Raw genomic sequence first — 23,078 nt, 5'->3', positions numbered from 1 at the left:
TGGCAGTATAAAATTCAACACTTTCTATATTTCTGATGACTTGTTTTGCTTCTGAAATACTTAGAATAAAATCAAAACTCCAGCAAGTATCAAGTCATAATTGCTGACTTTGATTTGACAGGGTGAAATTATCATTAGATCGAAACAGGAGTAGAGAAGAAGAGAAACACAGATGGACTTCTTTTATAATGGAGATATTGTACGATGTCCCATGTAATTCCTTCTTCCAGTCCCAGCATCTTAACAGGGGAAAGGATAACTAGGCAAAGCAGAAATTTTGAAAAGCCCACTGATAAAATTACGGGAGTTAAGATTATTTTCACCGTTTACGAAAGTGAACCATAGATGGCATAAGCAAAACAAAACAGATCAAGTAAGAATGCAGTGCCTTGCAACAAGGGACCTTAAAGCTGTCCACATTAAAGTCTACAAAAAAACTATTTCCAAGTGTCATCTTAGTTATTATTATTTATGTATGTTCTTGGAATAGTAGGCAATGCAATTACAGGAAAATTACATAAGGTCTAAGTATTAGAAGAATGTTTTTTTCCCCACACTGCAGGTGATATGAAGTATCAGAAATAATGCATGTTTCAGTGAATCGTTTTGTGGTGAAATAAATGCACAAATACCACAGACTTCTTTCCTACCTGAATGATAGTAAAGATAATGATATGGAATAAAATATCTCATTCACAGCAGTGAGAAATGTAAAACAATACTTAAGACTGGGATTGAACAAGGATAGAGTCTGAGTGCTATGGTTTGTTCTAGGTTGTTGTTTCCCCTTGCCTAAATTTATGCATATTTTATGATCCAAAACATACATGAGAGGTTAGAATCATACGATGCCTTTTGACTGCATTGTTTTAGAATTCAGGAACTCAAGTTGGGGTAAAAGAATTCACAACTTGGTTCAGGCTAGCTCACCAAAGCAGAACATTGAGATTGCAGGCCAATGCTTTTATGTAAATCCTTTACTCTGTACATCACTTACTACTGCTGAGTAACAAATTATACCAAATCTTAATGGGTTCAAACAACAGTGAATGTTTATCATCTCACAATTTCTGTGCAAGAATTTGGCGTCAGCGTAACTGAGCAGTTTTGGCATTGGCATCAAGCACCAAAAACCTCAATAAAGGCACACATTGGAACTGCAGCAAATGGCTGGTGGATTGAAATGAGGGATTAATTTGGAGAAGAGTCTTGGTAAACCTGGGGCTCGAAGAGCAGTTCCAATCTTAGGTGTTTCTCTGTTTGGTGATGCTAAATTGTTTAGGACAGCAGAAGTTTTTAAAATCCAATGCCAAGTCTCTCATGAATATCGCTTTTAAAGAGTTCGACTAATATGAAATAAGATTATTATATCACCAGCCCCATACTCCTAAATATTAGAAAAAAAAAATGTTGAAGTCCAGCTCCCAACTAGTTTCCCAGGAAAACTTATGTTCCAGAACATAAATTCAGAAGTATTAAGGCTAAGGTCAGAGACTCAATGGTATCTGAGTGATGGATCATGAATAGAGAAAACAAAATCTAGTATTATTCATCATCAAAAAAATAGTCTATTTCTGGGGCCGACCCCGTGGCTGAGTGGTTAAGTTTGTGCGCTCTGCTGCAGGTGATTCAGTGTTTCGTTGGTTCGCATCCTGGGCGCGACATGGCTCCCCTCATCGAGCCACGCTGAGGCAGCATCCCACATACCACAACTAGAAGGACCCACAACTAAAAATATACAGCTTTGTACCGGGGGGCTTTGGGGAGAAAAAGGAAAAAATAAAATTAAAAAACAAAAGTCTATTTCAGAATCCATGACCTTTGAACTTAAACTAAATTGACAAACATTTGATGTTTGATATGGTATTTTTATTTAAAATGTCGGAAGGGAAAAAATCCACAAGGGAAAATTGTCTCCTAAAGAGTGAAAAAAATGTAATATAGTCAAATCACTTGATTTCTACTTTCCTTTTGAATCCTACATTTGTGCCAAATGAGAGCTGCCCTGAGAATGCCCTGCCTTCTTAATTGTGGACTATGCTAACAATTAAGACATGTTGTCTAATGTCTTCCTGAAAGACAGTTAAATGTGAGTAACCTACATTTTCCTTCTATTTTCCTATTCTGGCCATCAGTATCTCATTTTTCATTTCATATGTATCCAATCTATCTCTTAATGTTTCCTCATTTCTATTAAGGAAATCTCTCTCCACTTTTAGCTTATTTATTTTCTATTTTGTTTTCTGTAAGACAGAATCCACTCTAGTTCTCTGTTGATATATTTGCAAACTTGATTTCTAGAGGCAGTGCTCCAATATCAGGCTTTTTAAATTGCTTTCTTATCCTTTGGCTTTACTATGATTTTATGGGTATTTTAACTAATTCAGCTTAAGAAATTGCCATGTTTTTGCAATAAGAGCCACCATTTCTTTCTATTAATGTTTTAATAAAATCTAACACCTTTTCATGTGAAAACTCATTTTTGGGTCTCAGACATAATTTAGAATTAACATGAGACCACATATGACCCTGGTTATTGTGTCTGGGGGCAATCACTTTCATCTAACGTGAACATTTCCTGTTCCCTACCTGACTTCTTATCCCAAATAGAATTGCCTACCAAGGAGTGCTGACAAGTTAAAGCTAGAAGCTCACACACAGTTCCTCTGTGGCACTCATTCAAATCAGCAACTTTAGAAAAAGGAGGACATATTGTTTTGTTCAACAATGTCTAAGGAAGATTGCATTCAGCTTTAGCATCTCCTGCAATACAAGGTAAAGCTAAATATATACAATTAAATATCAAGATCTTGTACTGCAAAGCCCACTACGGTTTGTCGAAATCCATCAGTGCAGTCCCCAATTTGAATAATGTCAAGCAGTACACGCCTCAATTGTGACTTTAGGCTCCGCATCTCCCTCAACAAAGAGAGGCAGAGCTTACCCTTATTGAACTCATAGTCTAGAGGTACTCTCTCAGGCAGGCTGACGCCTGAGAGGTAGGGAGAAAAGGGGGATTAATTAATCAACAATCATTTTTATGAAAACATTAAATCAGATCAAAGAAGAATATGATTATGTTAATGAAGTCAGAGCACAGAAAAAAAGAGCAGAATTACAGAGTGTATTTTTGGAGTAGATCAGGAAAATATATTAAGACAATTTAAGCAGAGAATGCTGTGATAAGGCTCTTATTTCCTGACACATGATAGGTGTTTAATAAATTTGTTTTTTTCAGTATACATCAATACGAAAATTTTTGTTTTGATCTAGAGTTGAAGCTACAAAAATAATTTATGTACATTCTATGCAGTCTCCTACATTTTGTGTAATCCTGTCATCTGTCTTGGCTAGAAACATTGACTCATTAGCTCCAAGGTAAACAAACTGAATTTCTGAACAAACTGAAAAAAAAAAGAATTTCAGCAGTGACAAAACCTTGCCTTATTTTAACTGCCAAAGCCACTGAAAACTTACTTAAATTCATGAGTGAAACACAATCCAGACAGGATTGCCATGTTTTCTCTGCCTCTGTTTTTTTCTGCTTTGTCTAATGTCATCTATCAGATAAACACCACCTGTGAAATGTTATGTTGCGGTTTCCTCAGTAACAGTCTCAGCAATGCAATAGCATTTGCAAAGTTTTGTCTTGACCTTTGTACCCTTTTTTAAACAATGTACTGTGAAAAATTATGTAGAAGCTAAAATAATTATTGGAAATAATTTGGAAATATTGAAAATAAATGGAAAATAAAATAATAATTGGAAAATATTATGTATATTGACCCATCATGAACAAATCACGTCACTTACATATCACTTGAAAAGAGACAAATCTCAGGCTTAAATAAATATAAAATAGGAATAGTATAAACTGTTTCAAAAATGTACAATCTTAATGCCGCTGGGCCATCAAAAATGCACTACACTGCCCCAAGCAATTGAGAGAGAGAAAAACAGTGTGAGTCCTAACCTATTATGGGGGAAAAATGTATTACACGGGTTTTGCACTTCTGGCTACCTATTTCGCCATGTTGACTGAGTAAAAGAGGAAAAGGTCCAAGTTAGTATAAGTCAGATGTTATCCGGGGAAAAATTGAATTAGCATTCACTTCTATTAAGAACATGAATTCTTAATTGAATCAGTACAGAGAGATCTTGTGATGTAGAGGTTAAGAGCACAGGCTCTGGAGATGAAGAGGCATAATTCAAATCCTGGCTATTTCACTTGTAACCTGTGTGACAGTGTGCAAGTCACCTTTCTGTGCCTTAGGTTCCATATCTGTATGTTAGTAGTATCTGTTTCAGAGTAGTTTTATGTTGTATATAATATTTTCTATTATTTAATAGTAAGTGTTTGCTATTATTTTAGTAATAGTTCATTATCATCCCATTCTCTCCAGCAAAGGTGGTATGGGCAGCTCACATATTTGGATTCTTAGTCCTGGTGAATTAACACAGTTGCTGGACTACACCATGCTCATGTGTTATCACTGGTCTACACCACGGTACACTTCTTCTGTAGATCTCCTTGGTCACTCTTCACAAAATTGCCGCCTAATGCTCTATGTAGTTGTGAGTTTTATTGAGCATTGAGAGATAGTCTTTTGAAGGATACTATATGCCATTACTATATAACAAAGAGTTCACCCATGATCTTAAAAATTCTTTCAGTAATTCTCACTAACCATCAACACGTATGGTGTGCCAATTAGATCATCTTCATATTTTTTCCCCTCTCTCTAGGCCCTGTCTACCCTTTCTTCAGATCCTCCTGGAAATTCCAAATTTCTTACTTGATTATGAAAATTAATTTTGTTCTTTTTGTCACAACGTTTTTATTTCCTATGTGATATATTTTAGGAGGTAATTAGCAGTTCAATGTGCTTTTCTGAGTTAATAATAGACAATCTTGGTTTAGAGTAAGTAAGTAATTAAAATTTATTGTGCATCTATTTTATTTCAGGAATATGTTTATGTTTAAACAAATAAAAAACCAGAATTAATGAAAGTGTGATATTTGGAAAATAAAGCATATTGGAAGAATACACATCTAGAAAGTGACAGGTCCAGAATTTGGACATGAAGGCACCACACTGTGATGAAATGTCCCTTTACAACTTTTATATATAGAACATTTTTTCTCTCAGATTGACCTTATATGTGCTTTCAAATTATTCAGATGTGTACAAATCTTACCTTCAGAATTGTATTAATTAAACCCAATAACAATATGTATTGAAACCATTGAAGAGAAATACATATAATCAGCAACTGTGGAGTGCCTTTTACCCCTCTGTGTCACTCTTTAATTTTAAACATTGAACTTTGTGAGTAGCTGGAAGTAAAGGAGCTCCTATTACCTTAGAATAATTTGTATAGAGTAGTTCTTTGCTGGCGGTTTCATTGGAGGCATGGTCAGCTGCATACTTTGAGGTGTCAGTGCAAAATGAAAATGTAGGGCCCTGGCTGGGTCCAGGAAATCAGTTTCCTTTTCCCAGAGCCCACCACTCTGAGCCATGCAGACCACCAAGGGATTGCAATTTCCATGCTATGATGTTCTCAGTATCTGGGTGGGGAGTGGGTAAGAGGTCCCTACCAAGTCCCCTTGGAAGGCACCATGGAGCTACCTGCCTGAGTCAGGGAAGGCTGCTGCCTTGTCCAGTCCCAGATATGGCAGGGCCCTCAGTGTAATGGGACCCTACCCACTCCAGTCCAGCATTGTCTGATAGGCCTCACTTACAAAACACAAATTCAAACATAAGAAATTAAAAACGTTGACTGGAGAACATTAAACCCCAAGTGCAGGGCCCTTTTGAGTGCTGGGCCCTATACAACATCACTGGTCAACGAAGTCAACCCTGATTGTAAGAACTGATGGAGAGTTTAAACACTATTCACTTGGAAGAATTACACTGCTGTCCATACTTACTTTGATCCCTGCTTATGAAGACAAGGAGAGCTGGATATCCCTCTAATGGATGCCCATCTGGGACCTTATGCTCAGATTATAGAAGATGGACTGGAAATCTGCTGTGAAGTTAGATGCCTAAGTATGGACATTGGGGGAAATGAAAATGTTTGACAGATACAATGGAAGAAAGTTACATCCCAGCTCAAGTAAACAGTATGATAAAAACACCAGGGAAGGGAAGTATAAGGCATATTTTGGAGAAAAAAGAATAGACATATATTGTTGGATTAGAGAAGATGGAAAAATAATGGGAGTAAGACTGAGAAAGAAATTTGGACGAGATTGTAAAGGATTTACATTCAATTGAAAGAATATTTGAAATTCAAATGTGATCCATTAAAGGGAAATGATACAGCCTGATATTGATTGATTTAAAATTTAGTTTTATTGACAGAAACTTTTTTCCCTGATGAGGATTTTGAGTTAAAAGGGCTACATGTTCATAAAATTCATTTGCTAAATTTCAAACTGTCAAAGAGAAATGTGGTATAGTCAGGAAAACTAGGAATTGGGGACCTGAATACTAATATTTTGAGGATCCTTAAAGCATCCAGGTAGGAGTGAGCCTTGTGAAGGGAGAGTTATGGAGAATAATAGCCTAGAGGAAGTGTAAATTTTCAAATCCATACAAGAACCAACCCAAATTACAAAAGTAGGAAAATATACAATGAAAAATCGGTGTTGAAGTTAGGGAATAATGCCCAACACATCACTACAAACATTGAGTAAATCCTGAAATTCCTGACAAAGGAATTGTGTGATAAAGGAGAGAAGGATCTCCTCATATCCCAATCTTGAGGAGCAATAGCTGAAGGCAAAGTCAAGGTAGAACAGTAGAAAGAAATAGACGATTTTAACTAAGACTGTTTTAATAGTTTGGCAAATCAGAAACCACAGACAGCTATGTGTAGGTGGTTGTGAATTAGGTCAGAATACACAAGGAAATAGACACACACAGTGTGGAGAGTAGATTTTCTTTTAATAGATGCTTTTGCCATTGTGCTTAGTGTGTTCATTCTAAATTAGAGCTGGCAAGCAACTTTTTTGACAGGAAGACCATCAACTGAATGGATATCATACTCTCTAGCATGGTAGAATTTTCGATACATCTTCATGGTAATCCTGGAATATAATCAGATGAGATTCAAGTAAGATGTTAAAGCTTCTCTCCAGATGCAGCTATTTCTACCAGAAGAATAAGTACAAACTCTCCTGCTGAGGCTGTGTGTTCCAAACCCACCACATTAGGATTCTGACTGGTTAAAACCATGAAATAAACCAGTCTCATACACCCCTTTTCATGGGCATAATGGTTTTCCCCCAAATTCATATGTTGAAATCCTAACTGCCAGAACCTCAGAATGTGACTATATTTAGAGACAGGGATATTAAGCAGATGATTATGGTTAAATGAGGTCATTAAGGTGGGCCCCAATACAATGTGATTGATGTCCCTATAAGAAGAGTTAACATACGAAGGAGATACCATGTGAAGAAAGAGGGAGAAGATGGCCATCTACAAGCCGAGAAGAGATGTTTCAGAATAAATCAACACCGCAGACACCTGATCTCAGACTTCTAGCTTCCAGAACTGTGAGAAAATAAATTTCTCTTGTTTAGGCTACCCAGTCTGTGGTACTTTATTATGGAAGTCCTGGAAAATTAAAACAACCCTCCCACGTAAATAATAGGAAAGCCTTATCAACTATACCTAGTAAAAGGTAAAGAGGGTCCAATTGACATCCAGTTATACTAGGTTTAAGAAAATAAATGTTTTGAATATACTTACATTCAAGTTTGTATAAGTAGGGGGAAATGTCATGGAATAGAAGTTTCTGAAGAGAGAAACAGAACATATTGAATACAGTTGATGGCTATACTTTTATTCCCAGGTCAATTTATTTATTAAATTAGAGACAATAAATAAAAACTCTAATTTCTTTGCAAATTAAAGTCTTTTATGAAATAAATATATTTCAGATGATTCTAAACCTTCAGCATTCTGTAATGTCCTTTATGTCTAAATAAGAAAACATCATGATCAAATGAACTTTGAGATTTTCCAAGTCTTTATTGAATTTTAGGAGGATTTGGTATAAATAGGATATATTATAATAGTTGGTTCATTTTAAGCATTTTTCACAAATGCTGCACACCAAAATCCCCTTTTGAAATCTCCTTCTCCATCCTCTTTATCATTACCATTTTCCCAATTAACTCTTCATTTATTCTCCATAAATATTATTAAAACAAGGCTACTGGTGCAAATGGTTTTCACTGCAGGTGTGAGGCAGCAGTTGATACTAATAGATGTGGCAAGAAAAATTTAAATGCTGAATATCACTGTCCTAAAATTTGATGTCTGTTGCACACAAAGAGGATTTCTCCCTGGCTTTCTTATGCCCAGTCTTATTGCTATCTTACCCTTACCTCTTAGGATAACTTTCTCCAGCACTGACTGCTAGCTTCCCTCCCTCCTCTCAGAAAAAAGAAAAGAAAAGAAAAAGGAAAATCTCTGTTTATCTCTTACGGAGAGAAATTGGCTTTCTCTAATGTAAATGTCTTCTAGCTGAGCTATGCTTGGAAGGCGTCTTTATGCCCAAATATCTCATTATTCCGTTAAGGTACTTTACCTGAGACAAAGAAGATTTCTCTTCCTAGGAGGAAGTTACTTATCCTGCTAAATCATCTGAATCAATTGGCATGAATCTTTTTCCTTTTTGTCACTTTCTTACAAGCAATGATTAACAAGAAGCTAATGTAACAATATGAAATTAACAGGGAACTGACAGAGATGACAAAAGAATTTAAACCAAAACAACAAAAAGTCCTATACTGGAATATGTAGTACAGTATATACTATAGGATAGTGAATCACAGAAAATATAACAATAGTGGGATAACTGGCTAGCACACACCCACACAAAAAGTCAATTAAAATTCTAAAAAAAAATAAATGAATGATGTGAATAAAAAAAATTGATAAGTCAAAAATGCAATCGTTGAAGACTCTTAATACCCTTCACCTACGTGCAGTTCACAATAGGGCGTCTGGGAGACTTTTCACATTGTCATAGTCTTGATCACCCTCATTTGCTTCACTCCCATTAGGTGATTCAGGGAATCACTCCCACTGAGAGCTGTTCTTTGTTGGCTATAATGCTTGGGTGAATAAAGGACAGGAGAAGAGGAATCATCCTTCATTGATTTCTACCTGTACCTCACAACTCTATCATCGTGATGCTAAATTTTATATCTTTTTTCTGCCCAGGAGGAGCAGCTGGGGGCAATGATCTTCCCATGGCAATGTGCCAGAGAGAAAAGCTGTCCCATAACCTGTTCTCTGACCATAGGGAGGAACTTCTGCTACCAGAGGTTGCTGCTTTCCCTCAATCTTTGGCCACTTTCTTTACCCAGCTTTTGAGTGTTTGTTATCAGCTTTTATTTGACATTCATTCATTCATTCATTCATTCATTCATTCCTGTCTCTGGATCTGAGCTTTGACTGGGAATAAGCAGTTGATATTAGTCTCCATCCTTCCATTTTGTCTGGTTTCATATATATTTGAAGTTGAATAGATACTATATTGGGGGGAAAAACAAGAAATGAAACTAGAAGGTTAGAATATGCATAGGCACAGTTTATAACTGGATACAAGGAGAACATCCAACAGTCAAAGACGCAAAAGCTCTACTCTGAAAAGTAGTGATCCATTATCATTTGACATGCTCATGTAGACACTCCAGGAACATTCGAGGGGAATATTTTAGAGAGATCCATGTTAAAATTGTCTCAAGGATTCTTTTATTTTTGATATCATAAAATTTTCAAACACTGTGTAGTGCTTAATCTTGGTATGAATTAAATCACAGCTTTATTTTTTCTCTACAAAAATGTATTTCCAATGCCCATGCATGTTTTTGGTTTAACTTCCTTTATTATGAAGCTGAACCACACCATTCTGTGTTCTGTCACTCTTTGACCCTTTCTACACACTATGAAACTTTTTATTGTATTATTGCCAAATATAAGAATTGCAAGTGTAACTACTATGGCAACTACTTCCTTTTGCATGCAATAACTTAGGAAATTTAAACAAATTTAGCATGTATTATAACTTTTTGAGGAACATAAAATTAATTCTTGAACAGTTTCAGCACCTTGAGTAGAGATTACCTATTGTGTTTTCCCCTAATAATTCAGTCTGCTAAGAAAACTAAGAATCATTCTCCAGATACCCCCTAATATTTCCTCATAATAATATTTTTCATTCATAACATGATATTCTTTATTTCCACAGACAACTTTATTTTTATCATGTATTAGGCTCTAAAGTAGGCTGAGAGCAGGAGTTCTATTTGAATCATTTAATAAGGCAAGGCTTGAAATGGAAGCTATGCTTTCTTAGAAATTATTAGTTCTCTGAGATGCCATATTGAAGAATGGTCAAAGCTCCAGAATTCTTCCATCTGATGTATTTACTGATGAATTATTGTCCAATGGATTAAGAAAAGTAGATCTAACAGAACATGATGTAAAAATGCTAAAATCACTGAAAGAAGACCAGGGAGATAGACAGATAGATCGATCGATTGATCGATTGATCGATTGATCGATAGATGATAGATAGATATATAAACAGACAGGCATTCCAGATTATTAGGAAGCTTTTAAGCAATTCTTTATCTTAAAACAGCTATCATTCCCCTCTCATTCTTGAAGAGAATGATCCAGGTTTTACCAAGTTATTCCTTCATGACTTGACAAAGGTATATGTTTCAAAGAGAATTTGAATGTCGTTTTTAGAATAGATTTCATGCTTTCCCTGGACTATCACATTCTCAAGGAGGCCAAACTGTGTAAAAAATAATGAAAATACCCACAAAACTTCCAAAGTTTTGAATATTTATAGACCTTAGGTTAATATCTCCTTCTGTGGAGAAGAAGTTTTTTGTATACTTCATGAATAAACTTTAGAAAACTTCCCTATGTAAACCCATAGAGTAATGGTTTTGGATTTTTGCCGTCTCTTGCGAGATGGAGCTACCTAAAACTGTATCAACAGCACTTTATCCTCTTAGCCACCCTCCCTTACTCTACTTTTCAAAATCAGTTAGCTCTACTTGGATCCCATATTTGTCACTTAGGTGGTTTCATCAGGTTTCAAGTATCATTACAGAATGACTGTCACCTCTTCTACAGAAATAACTTAAAGTCCCTTAACCTGAAGTAGCAAAGTTCAATAATAAGTGACTTAGCCATCAAACCTATGTGACAATGTCAGAAATTAAAGGATTTTTTTGAGAAAAAATATAACTACTTCATGTCTTGTAGTACTTGGTAAACCTACCTTATCAAAGTTATATAGCCACATAAAACAAAAGAATCCAAGAAACTTTCAACTTCGTAAAAGCAAAAAATGCAGAAGAAATGCATGCTGTCCTTATGATCCAAAAACAATGAGCAGAAAAATGAAAAATGCCAGTCAATTAATTGTATGTAGGGATGTGTACATGCATGCATGGATAATTTGGGCACTGTCAATTTTTCAATTCATGTACAGCAAGGAAATCCTTATGTAGGAGGGGTTAGAGGACTTTCTTGATCATTAGCAGATAGTCTTACTTCTATCCTTTCATCTTATGTAATACCGTATGTGATAAACTCATCCCAGTTCTCGATTGTCTTCTGATTCACTAAGAGCTGACCTATTCTTGATGGTCTTAGAAGAAATTTAACAAGGTTCCACTATCCAAGGCTATAATTCCTCAAAGATCTGTCATTATATTTTACATGGCATGATCTAACAAGTGAATACCAAAGTTGTTTTTCAGGTTTGCTCTTTGTTTTCTTAGTTATTGCTGCATAGATCTGCTCAATAATTCCAAGAGGTTGAGTTATCTTATGCTGTCTTTAAATTGCCTTGGTTATTTTTGAAGGTTTGCTTTCTGCTTTGGAATCACTTCCAAATCCCTCCAAGACACATAGTTTATTGTATCCAGCCTGAAATCTCAATGCATAGCTTTAGCTGAATTTTCTTCATAAAAGAATATCACATGAACATAAGACTTAGACAAGGAGTTTTGCAGATATCTTTCCATTTTAGTCAGATAAGGAATACCTATGATTTAAGTTCTGCCTGGAGCATATTATGCTAACAACCAACTATTTCTAATTTATTTTTTCTGTTGTATACTGATAAAAAATCTTCCAAATTCAGTGAATAAGGATTAAAAATAGCTGTTTGAATGAATTGTTTACTACTAGTAAATGACATAGTTCACATTTGTTTTGTACAAAGCAGAACAAATAATGGTAGAAAATACAGGATTTGAGTATGACAGCCTTTTGTTGAATCTTAGCTCTATTTAAATTCAGAAAAATACCCTCAATTTCATTTGAAATTGCAGTATCATCATCCACAAAAGTGAATAATAATAATTTATTTAATGGGTAATTATGAAGATAAATAAAATAAATTATGAAGATTAAATAAGTTATATAAAATATTTAGAATAGTGGTTAGTTCTGAGAAAGCAATAAATAAATATTGTTTGTATTGTCATTTTCTTTTGTTACTGTTGATGATGTTAGTTTTCTCTTTTTATCAGATTACCCCTTGTTTTATCCATTATATAATTTCAATTTTTACCTAATTTCTTCCATCAAATTAAACGCTAGATAGACTTAAAAATGTAAAATTATAAAACCTTAAATAAGATAGAAAATGATATAGATAAATAATGATATAATGTCAGATATAAGATAGTAGTTTGGAATTCACAATACGCTTCTTCTGCCCATCATTTCCTCTCCATTCCTGTACTACATCTTAATAAATGTGACAATCTCTTATTTTATTATTGACCACTGAAAGGATAATACACACACACACCAGTTATGATTTCTTTACCCTGTGGAACCAAATTTTACCTCCCAGGAATTTAAAGTTGAGATTAAGAGACTTAATTTGGTCTATGTTGGATACTTGTTCAAAGAAATTATTTAAAATCAGAATTAGGGAAGGCGTTTAATTTCTGCATCCTCTCAGAAACAGACCAAACTCATCTACTCCAAAGAAGAGAATGGAAAAAGGACATACTCAGAGCTGAGAGTCTATATGGCTATATGTTGATGCATAGCCTCGGTTCCCAACATTCTATTTTCTGGTTCCAAAGTCTCATGGATTCTTGCTACATTTCTTTGTGTGGGTTCTGAGAGATATCTCTAAATCCTTTCAATAATTCTCACTTTTATTGACATAAACTAATTTGCATATATGTCTACTACAAACTATTTCCTGACAAAGATAGAAGGGCCTTTCTTAATATATCTCTAAAGGAAATATTTTAACTGATCAAAAGATTCTACTACATTAAAATTATGAAGTTGTCACATGAGAAATGTACTTATTTTGTCCCACTGGAATCTTGTAAATGGCTCAAACAGAACACTGGGGATAAAGGACTTTCACTTGAAGAGAATAGAAGTTCCTGCTCTTAATCATTCTGGAAAACAGGGCAGAATATGAGGCATACATTTGGACTATAAGAGCAGACATTTTCTTCTATACCAAGTCCAGGTTTAATGAAAGTGTAAAGTCATAAGCAATTCCAATGGGAAGAGAGTGAGATGTGGCCGGACACACATGTCAGAATAGAAATTAGAAATTAGTGGTACCACTGTCCTTTTCTTTCCTCCAGTATCAGCAGCAGAAGCAATTTCTGGCAGCATCACCAAATCAATAAAGCAGAAAAGAAGCCTACTTTTGAAAAATTCTGAATTGTACTCAGTGTCAAATGAGTAGCCTAGCAGAGTTTAAGATGCCATCTCCCTGGTGAAAACGATGAGGAGGAATTAAGACTCATCCTTTGGATATACAGAGAACCATGCCATTTCTTCAATTATAGGAATAGAGCAGGGGAGATAAAGCAGGGATCACCAGCAGACAGTTGCTGGCCTTGCAGTGCGGATTTCTTTTTTTTTTTTTTTGAGAAAGATTAGCCCTGAGCCAACAACTGCTGCCAATCCTCCTCTTTTTGCTGAGAAAGACTGGCCCTGAGCTAACATCGTGCCCAGCTTCCTCTACTTTGTATGTGGGACGCCTGCCACAGCACAGCTTCACAAGCAGTGCATAGGTCCACACCCGGGATCCGGGCCAGCGAACACTGGCCGGTGAAGTGTAACCTGTGCACTTAACTGCTGCGCCACCAGGCTGGCCCCTATATTTAATTTTTGATAAATGTGGCATCTTGTGATATTAAGTTTTCTAATTCATGAATATATGATATCTCTTGATATATTATCTTCTTTAATATATGTCAGTAAAATTTATGTGTAATAAATATAAATTAAACATAAAATATGTACATTATATATTATATATAAATGTTATAAATACATACCTATGGGGTTATGTTCTTTAAAATTTTTCCCCACATTTTCTTAGATTTTACCCCTTAGGTACATTCCAACTTTTGCTGCTGTGTTAAGTGATATGTTTTAATTAGCTATGCAAAATTTTATTTGTCTATTTATTTAATTTTTATTGCAGTAATATTGGATTATAATATTATATAGCTTTCAGATGTACATCATAATATATTTTGAATTCTGTGTAGATTACATCATGTTCACCACCCAAAAACTAATTATAGTCCATCACCTCACATGTGAGCCTAATCACCCCTTTTGCCCTCCCCCCTTCCCCCTTCCTCTATGGTAACCACCAATCCAATTTCCATTGCTATGTGTTTGTTTGTTGTTGTTTTTATCTTCTACTTATGAGTGAGATCACATGGTATTTGACTTTCTCCCTCTGACTTGTCACTTAGCATAATACCCTCAAGGTCCATCCATGCTGTCACAAATGGCCAGATTTCATCATTTCTTATGGCTGAGTAGTATCCCTTTGTGTACATATACCACATCTTCTTTATCCATTCATCCCTTGATGGGCACCTAGGTTGCTTCCAAGTCTTGGCTATTGTGTATAATGCAGCAATGAACATAGGGGTGCAAGTATCTTTATGAGTTTGTGTTTTCAAGTTCTTTGGATAAATACCCAGCAGTGGAATAGCTGGATCATATGGTAGATCTATTCCTAATTTTCTGAGGATACTCCATACTGCTTTCCATAGTAGCTGCACCAGTTTGCACTCCCACCAGCAGTGTACGAGGGTTCCCTTTTCTCCACATCCTCTCCAACATTTGTTGTTTCCTGTCTTGTTAATTATAGCCATTCTGACCAAAGTGAGGTGATATCTGAAACTACATCAAACTAAAAAGCTTATGCACAGCAAAGGAAACAATCAACAAAACAAAAAGACAACTTAACAATTGGGAGAAGATATATATATATATATATATATATATATGTATCAGATAAGAGGTTAATATCCAAAATATACAAAGAACTCATACATCTCAACAACAAAAAAAACCAACAACCCAATTAAAAAATGGGCAAAAGATCTGAACAGAGATTTCTCCAAAGAAGATATATGGATGGCCAACAGGGGTGTGAAAAGATTTTCAACATCATTAGCTATCAGGAAAATGCAAATCAAAACTACAATGAGATATCACTTCACTCCCGTCAAAATATTTTTAGCTGTAATATGAAAGTGCCATTAAATTTCAAACACTTATTTTGCATGCATTCTGCTATGTTCCATTACTAATCTTAACAATCTATGTGTAGATTCTTTTTTCTACATCATCCATAAAAATAAAGGTTCTCACTTGTCTTTTCCTATCCCATTATCTTTTTGCTTTACTTGACTTATTGCACTAGTTGGTGTCTTCAGCAAAATCTGAAGTAACACCACTAAGGATGTATGTCTTTTACGTGTTTCTGGTCATAACATAAACACTTTCAATGTTTTACACTATATATGTACATATAGTATTTGCTTTTAAGTTTTATAATAGTTAAGGATTATCAAGTTGACAACATTTCATTTTCTATTTATTTCGGTAAGATTTTTTTGAAAATATAGAAGAGATTGTGATTTTTTAGTCCCCTTTTTTTGTAATTATTGGGATGATTATTTTCTCATATACAGGTTAATTAGTTATGTTATTTTATTTCCTAATACTAAAAAAGCAATACATTCCTGTGATAAGTTCAAAAATTTTTAAGATGTATTCCATTTTTATTTGTTCTTGATTTGGTTTGAAGATATTTAAGATATTGCACCTATGTCTATGTGTGAGACTTGCTTGTAATTTGACTTGTAATATTGTCTTTATTAGAATTGGTACCACAGTTATGAGATTTAGTTAAAATGATATATGGGTGTGTTTCCATTTTTTGTAACAGTTGTGTTAAACTTGATTTATTTTTTCCTTGAATGTTAGGAAGTAAAAACTGCCCAGACCTGACCTTTTTGGAAATGATATTTAAAAACCATTTTGGGTTTCAAAATGGTTAGAGTAACAATTTTTGTTTTAAGTTGGCTTTAACAAACACTACGTTTTCTCAGGAAGTATAAGTTTTCAAATTTATTTCAATAAAGATTTCACGGTTTCCACCTGTTAGTTTTTAAATATTAGTGTCCTCTGTTTTTATATGTGTTTGCCTTCTCTCTTTCTTCTTAGGCATTCTTAGTTTTTAAATCTTAAAGACTTATGAATCTTGTTTGTTTTTTCTAAAAAGCTCACTTTTGTTGACATCTTGATCATTTCTTTGTATTTCTTATTTTTACAATTTGTCCCTTATCCTCTGATATTTAATTTTACTCTGCTTAAGTTGTATTGTTGAAAATTCTCTAGTGCAACTTTAATTGGAGCCACAAGTTTTATTACACGGTTTTGTCACTACTTTTCATTTCTGCTTTTATTAAAGCTCTTTCATTCCTTGAGTTATAGAGGAATATTTATTAATTTCCATACAATTTGAATCTTCCTAAATTATGCGTGTTCTTGATTTTTAACTAAATTAATTTGTGGCCAATTTTTTTTTTAATTTCTTGAGACTTGCCTTAGAGACTTGACCAAGATCAATTTTCATGAGTGGACCTAGCATGCTAGAGAAAAAGGTATATGTTTTCTTAATTATTAAGTGCAAAGTTATGTATTTACCCAGTGTATTCAGGTATTAATTATGCAAAGTTTTCAGAATTTCTACTGATATTTAATGTCATTTACGGAGTGAGATGAATTAAATTCTCCCAATGGATGGTGGATCTATGTCTCCATTTAATTCAGTCAATTTTTGCTTTATAGTTTTGAAATGATATTATTAGGTGCTCAAAACATTAGAATCATTATTTTTCCGCAGTGAACTGAAACTTACATTATCAGTAGTAACTCTCTTTTAATTTTAAAGCTTTTATTTTCCCAATTAGTGATTCTTGTCATTTATTTTAAAATATCAAAAACAGTGATCTTTTGGTATTAACAACAGCTTTTTAAAGTTTGCTATTGTATAATTAATTCTTACTGATACTGAAAATACTTGTAATAGGCTGCTTATTGTTTAGTGTGAAATGTGACATTTATATAAAATAATATAAAAATAATGTATTTGTCTTTCATTATTTTTGGAATATTTGTTTACATCCAGCTACACCTGATAATTGTAACGAAAAACAGAATGTGCTGCTGGGATTCAGATGTGTCTCCCTCATTCTCTGGGAGTTCAAGGTCCTAATTTTGATAGATAGAGCAAGCCACCCTAAGGCATTGCCCTGTCTTTGCCAACCCATAACAACTGTTACAGAAAGAAAAATAAAAATGCAGGCTAGAGACAGAGACAAACAGACAGACAGACACACACACACACACACACACACACACACACACACACACAGAAAGTGAGAGAGAGAGAGAGAGAGAGAGAAGGGAGAATTTTAGATAGAATATTTTTAAAGTTTGTCAGGCCCCCAGTTCTTCAGCTTTCCCTGAATTTTCTCAATACACAAGAAAGGTCCTGAGAAATTAACGAGGTTACAAAAAGAAATGCGATTAAACCTGCCACATCATGGACTCCTAATGAAGTAATGGGTAGTACTTAAACACAAACAATATCATTCTGGTAGTTATATCTTATTTTGGAGAGAAGGACTACCTACTCTGTAAGTGCTTACTAACTTACTAGAAATTTCTGTAAGAAAGACTATAGTTCTGCCAGAATTTACCTCCAATTCAGAAGTTGATTTAAATATGCTTCATTTTTTTTAGAGAATTTCTATATACAATAAGGGGTTCTAAAGAAACAACCTAAAATTTGAATGTAGCATTTCTGAAATAGAACACACACACAAGCATACACACAGGCACATGCATACATATACATATATATATATATATATATATATACATATATATGTACTCCATATTTTAGTGCCATTGAGTAGATTTCTGACTTTTAATGACACTGTGAACAGCAGAATGGATCCCTGTTTGGTATTTTTGTGCCATCCTATCACTTTCCAGAGCTATATCATAGAATGCTCCCCTGCTGTTCATAGGGTTTTTGTGGGCAGTTTTTTGGAAGTGGCTGACCAGGTCCTTATTCCTAGTCTATCTTCATCTGGAAGCTCTGCTGAAACCTGTCTAACGTGATCTTGCTGATATTTGAAATGTGACTGGCATAGCTTTCAGCATCACAGCAACACACAGCTGCCACAGCATGACAATCGACAGATCAGTAGTATGGTTCCACGACTGGGAAAAGAACCCAGACCAGCAGTGAGAGTGCCAAATCTTAACCACTAGACCATCAAGGCAGCTTATATTTTACACAGACTCACTTAAATTTTTCAAATGCATTTTTTTTTTAAATATTGGCACCTGAGCTCCATCTGTTGCCAATATTCTTTTCTTCTTCTTCTTCTTCTCCTCCTCCTCCTCCTCCTCCTCCTTCTTCTTCTCCCCCTCAAAGCCCCCCAGTACATAGTTGTATGTTCTAGTCGTAGGTCCTCCTGGTTGTGCCATGTGGGATGTTGCCTCAGCATGGCTTGATGAGCAGTGCAGAAGAAATGAGGCTATGAAGAAACTAAGGCTGAAGTGTTTGAGAAAAACTCCCCCAAATCTCAGAACAGATAAGCTATAAAACCGTTGTCTAAACGCTAGTGTCATATGAGATTCAAATTCAGACTCAAATTCTGCTTTTACCACTAGCTGTGCAAATTTATTCATGTTACTCCACCTCTTAAAGCTTCAATTAAGCAGATATAACATATTAGGATTGTTCTGATGATTAAGTGACAATATAAGAAAAGTGTTTAGCAAATAGTGATCAATAAATATTAGTTGATTTTGCTGCTGCTGTTAATTCAATGTAAAAATGTTTCATAGATTAAGCACAGAAATAATGGCTTGGAGGTTGATTATAGTATTGAAATATTTTTGGATTTTGCTATTATTTTTAAAAGTATTTTTCTGATCATAAAGTAATATGGTACACAAATGCTCACTTAATAGATTACTTGTAACTTTCTCGTCTCTTTTCAGTGATTCCTATTTGCTTTTTTCATTAACAGTACTTGATGCTTCATGGAAAGAAGACTAAGTAGATATCAAGGAGTGATATATACTTTAAATATATCTGTATTAGTTGCCTTTTTTAATTAGGGACTTTTCCTTTGTGGTGTTATTATTGATATTTCTGATATGGAATTAGGACTACGGATATCAAAATAAATTTCTTAAGGGACGGGCCCAGTGGCGCAGTGGTTAAGTTCACATATACCGCTTCAGCGGCCCAGGGTTCACTGGTTGGGATCCTGGGTGCAGACCTATGCACCGCTTGTCAAGCCATGCTGTGGCAGGCATCCCACACATAAAATAGAGGAAGATGAGCATGGATGTTAGCTCAGGGCCAATCTTCCTCAGCAAAAAGAAGGGAATTGGAAGCAGATGTTAGTTCAGGCTAATCTTCCTCAAAATAAATAAATAAATAATTAAATTTCTTAAACTTTTACTAATATTCGATTAATAAAGCTTATAAATGAGCTCTTCAGCCAACTCTATTATCATGTTTATTCACATTTTCAGACTGTAAAATGATGATGTTTTCCATATGTAATCATACAGACTAATTAGTCACATTAAATTCAGAATTGAATATGTGTAGAAATATTTTATTTTTATCACCAACTGTAATCTTTTGGCAATTTAACACTTATTTTACGGTATAATAATATGAGAAATAGAATTATTAAAATGAATAACAATTAGAGTCTAAATAATTTCTGTTTTTCTCTATGTCATATAAATCCTACTGATAAGCACAAGTAAAGTTTAATTAGTACTTTGGTGGATAGACAGAACTTGCGCATTTCTTTTCTTTTAGGAAATAGTAATTATAAATACAATTCAAGAATGGCTGAAAGTACATCAATCCCTTTCCATTAGTGGAAGATAAATTCTGACAATTGCCTAGTAATAAAATCTGGATTTATTACACCCCCTGCTACTTCTCATTTCTCTAGAATATACAGGATGTTATGTATGGGGAAAATTACATGAATATCTCGTACTCTAAATAGTTATATAAGTTAATTACAGTCATAATAGAAAATAAATTAAATTTTTCCATGCAAATAAGTTCACTATTTAACATTCATTTTTGCAGTACCAATGATAAAAAAAGTTCCTAAATCTACAAAACTGAACTGATGAACATTTAAAGACATTTTAACTCATTTCAAAAGTGAATGCATAGTCCACAAAGATTGGACAGAGGATGTTTTGATGAGATTTGAAGGCCCAGCAGACAAGGATCACACTGAGCTGAGTGGTGGACTCTCATATACCACTCTACCATTAAGCATTATTAAAATTCAGCAAAATTACGATTCAGTACATACCATAGACCTTGAAGAATAACATCTTGTAAAGTCTTCATAGCCAAGATTCTGTTATACTTCCAGTAGGATCTGTATAAATTTCTCTTTTCTGTGTATCTTTTCTTCTTAGTTTTCCCATGCTCATGTTCTCATTATCTCTATGCTGTTTGACATCTTCTTCTAACATTCTCTGAATGATAGAGCAGTGTAGACATGATTAATGTTTGCACCTGAGGATAAGCTATATAGCCAGTGTTAATGGAAGAAAAATTTTACTTCCAAAAGTACTCCTGTATTTCTTAATTTCTTATATTTCTCAATTTAGAACTTGATGAACCTAGGGTATTCACTCTTACTTCACTCTTCCTAAATATTGTCTCTACTTTCAAATGTTCTCTGCCATAGCAGTGTCTCTGTAATACAGCACAATTTAGTGAAAATAAAATAAATTATTGACTGTAAGACTTAGGAATTCAAAGCCCATTTTATCCCAATAATACTTCTATGTGATGATTTTATATAGAGAGATTACATGTATAATAAAAGTCATGGGACCTACAGCAGGGGCCAACAACCGTAATTTTGTTTTTAATTAAAGGGCTTGTCATGGGATATCCTATGGTGAACATTTTATAGATATCTGCAAAAATGCTCAAATGCTGGAGAAAGGATTAAGATATTTGATTGCACAGATACACATACACATACACATATCCTGAGATATGGCTTATAAATCTTTAATAAAGTTAAGGTCATCATTGTCCTCTAAAAAAGCATTATATTTTACATACTCTGTTTGTGACCTGGTAACTATCCAAATTATGTAAGCTTTAAAATATTCACACTAATTTTTGAAAGTAATTTCAATGCATGTCCAGTAGTACACATTTGTTAATTTTTTTGTTAAAAATCTTCCATTTTTTTCTTCTCTATGCATCAATTAGTAGAGAAAAATATCTTCCAAAAGTTTAATGTATGCAAGACATTTTGTAATTTTGCCATTTTTTAATTCTTTATTCTATTATATAAATAGGAGCTGTTATTGTTAGATGCATCCTTGTTTATAATTTTTGACTTCCTGAAAAATCAAATTTCTTAAAAATATTATGACTGTCTTTATAACTAATACAGCTTTTGCCTTTACTTGAACTCTATTTTGTTTAATATTAATATAGCTATTCCATCATTTAGATTTTGATGGGTATATAGTTTTTTACAATTTAGTCTCAACTTTTCTATAAAATTAAATTTTGAGTTTATGTCTTATTAAGCAGCAAGCTCTGTTTTTACGCAATCTGAAAATGTCTGACTTTAAATTTTAATGTTAAGTTAAAAACGAAGGCTATTTTTATATATTTGAGTCTATTCCTTCTAGCATATTTTGTATTTCTCTTTTATAACTTTGTAATCTCCTTTTATTTTGAAATATAACATATGTGCATAAAAGTGCATAAAATGTAAATGAACATAATAAGGTGTTACAGGAAAAAGAGCCAACTTGAAAAGCATCATTTGTCAGCACCCAGAGCCCCAAGTATCACTTTGTGATCATCATCCCTTTCTGCTTTCTGGATGTAAGTTTTATTCATGACAATAATTTTCACTTCCCCAAAACACTACCTGGGACTTTGAGATTGCATTGAATCTATAGACATATTTTTATAGAACGGACACCTTTAAAATACTGAAACATCAAATCTATAAGTGTAGTCTATCTCTTCATTTACATAGGCCTTTCAAAATGTTCTCAATACTATTTTGTGATGTTCATGGCAGAGATTATGCACATCATTGTGTTTCTTCCAAGGTATTTTGATAGTATTGATGTTATTGGAAATGGTCTATATCATTTAAAATTTTTTCCTTCCTTTGCCAATTGTTGGTATATCAATACTTACATCTATAGTTTTTATATATTGACCTTAACTTTAATTATGTTGGTTTTTATTGAGATATAAGTGACATATAACAGTATGTAAGCTTAGGGTGTACAACATATTGATTTGATACATTTATACACCATAATAAAATTACCACTGTAGTGTTAGCTGACACCTCCATCATCTCACATAATCATCATTTCATTTTGTGGTAAGAACACTTAAGATCTATCTCTTTGCAACTTTGAAGTGTATAATACAGTATTGTTGACTATCATCACAATACTGTGTATTAGATCTCAAGAACTTCTAACTCCAAGTTTGTGCTTTTACCAGCATCTTTCCAATTTCCCCACCAAACCCAGCCCCTGGTAACCACCACTTTACTCTCAGTTTCTATGAGTTTGGCTTTTTTAGATTCTATA

The 23,078-nt window shown here is 34.1% G+C and overlaps 1 protein-coding gene across 7 annotated transcripts in view; it reads right to left on the bottom strand.

Annotated features, from left to right (window-relative positions):
- Nucleotides 1–6,934: 6,934 nt before the first annotated feature.
- LOC103548718 (cylicin-2-like) overlaps nt 6,935–23,078 on the bottom strand; it is a 45,010-nt gene continuing 28,866 nt past the window's right edge. For all 7 annotated transcript variants that reach the window (XM_070596980.1, XM_070596983.1, XM_070596982.1 and 4 more), the window contains 3 exons: nt 20,795–20,963; nt 7,764–7,809; nt 6,935–7,096 (listed from right to left, as the gene is read on the bottom strand). The gene's annotated coding sequence lies outside the window, so the exon portion shown is untranslated. The remainder of the gene's footprint in view (nt 7,097–7,763; nt 7,810–20,794; nt 20,964–23,078) is intronic.

This window comes from Equus przewalskii, chromosome 26 (assembly GCF_037783145.1).
Source record: "Equus przewalskii isolate Varuska chromosome 26, EquPr2, whole genome shotgun sequence".
NCBI classification, from domain to species: Eukaryota; Metazoa; Chordata; class Mammalia; order Perissodactyla; family Equidae; genus Equus; species Equus przewalskii.
The sequence above is the reverse complement of the archived record's forward strand: the minus strand, read 5'-3'. Positions and strand labels throughout refer to the sequence as shown.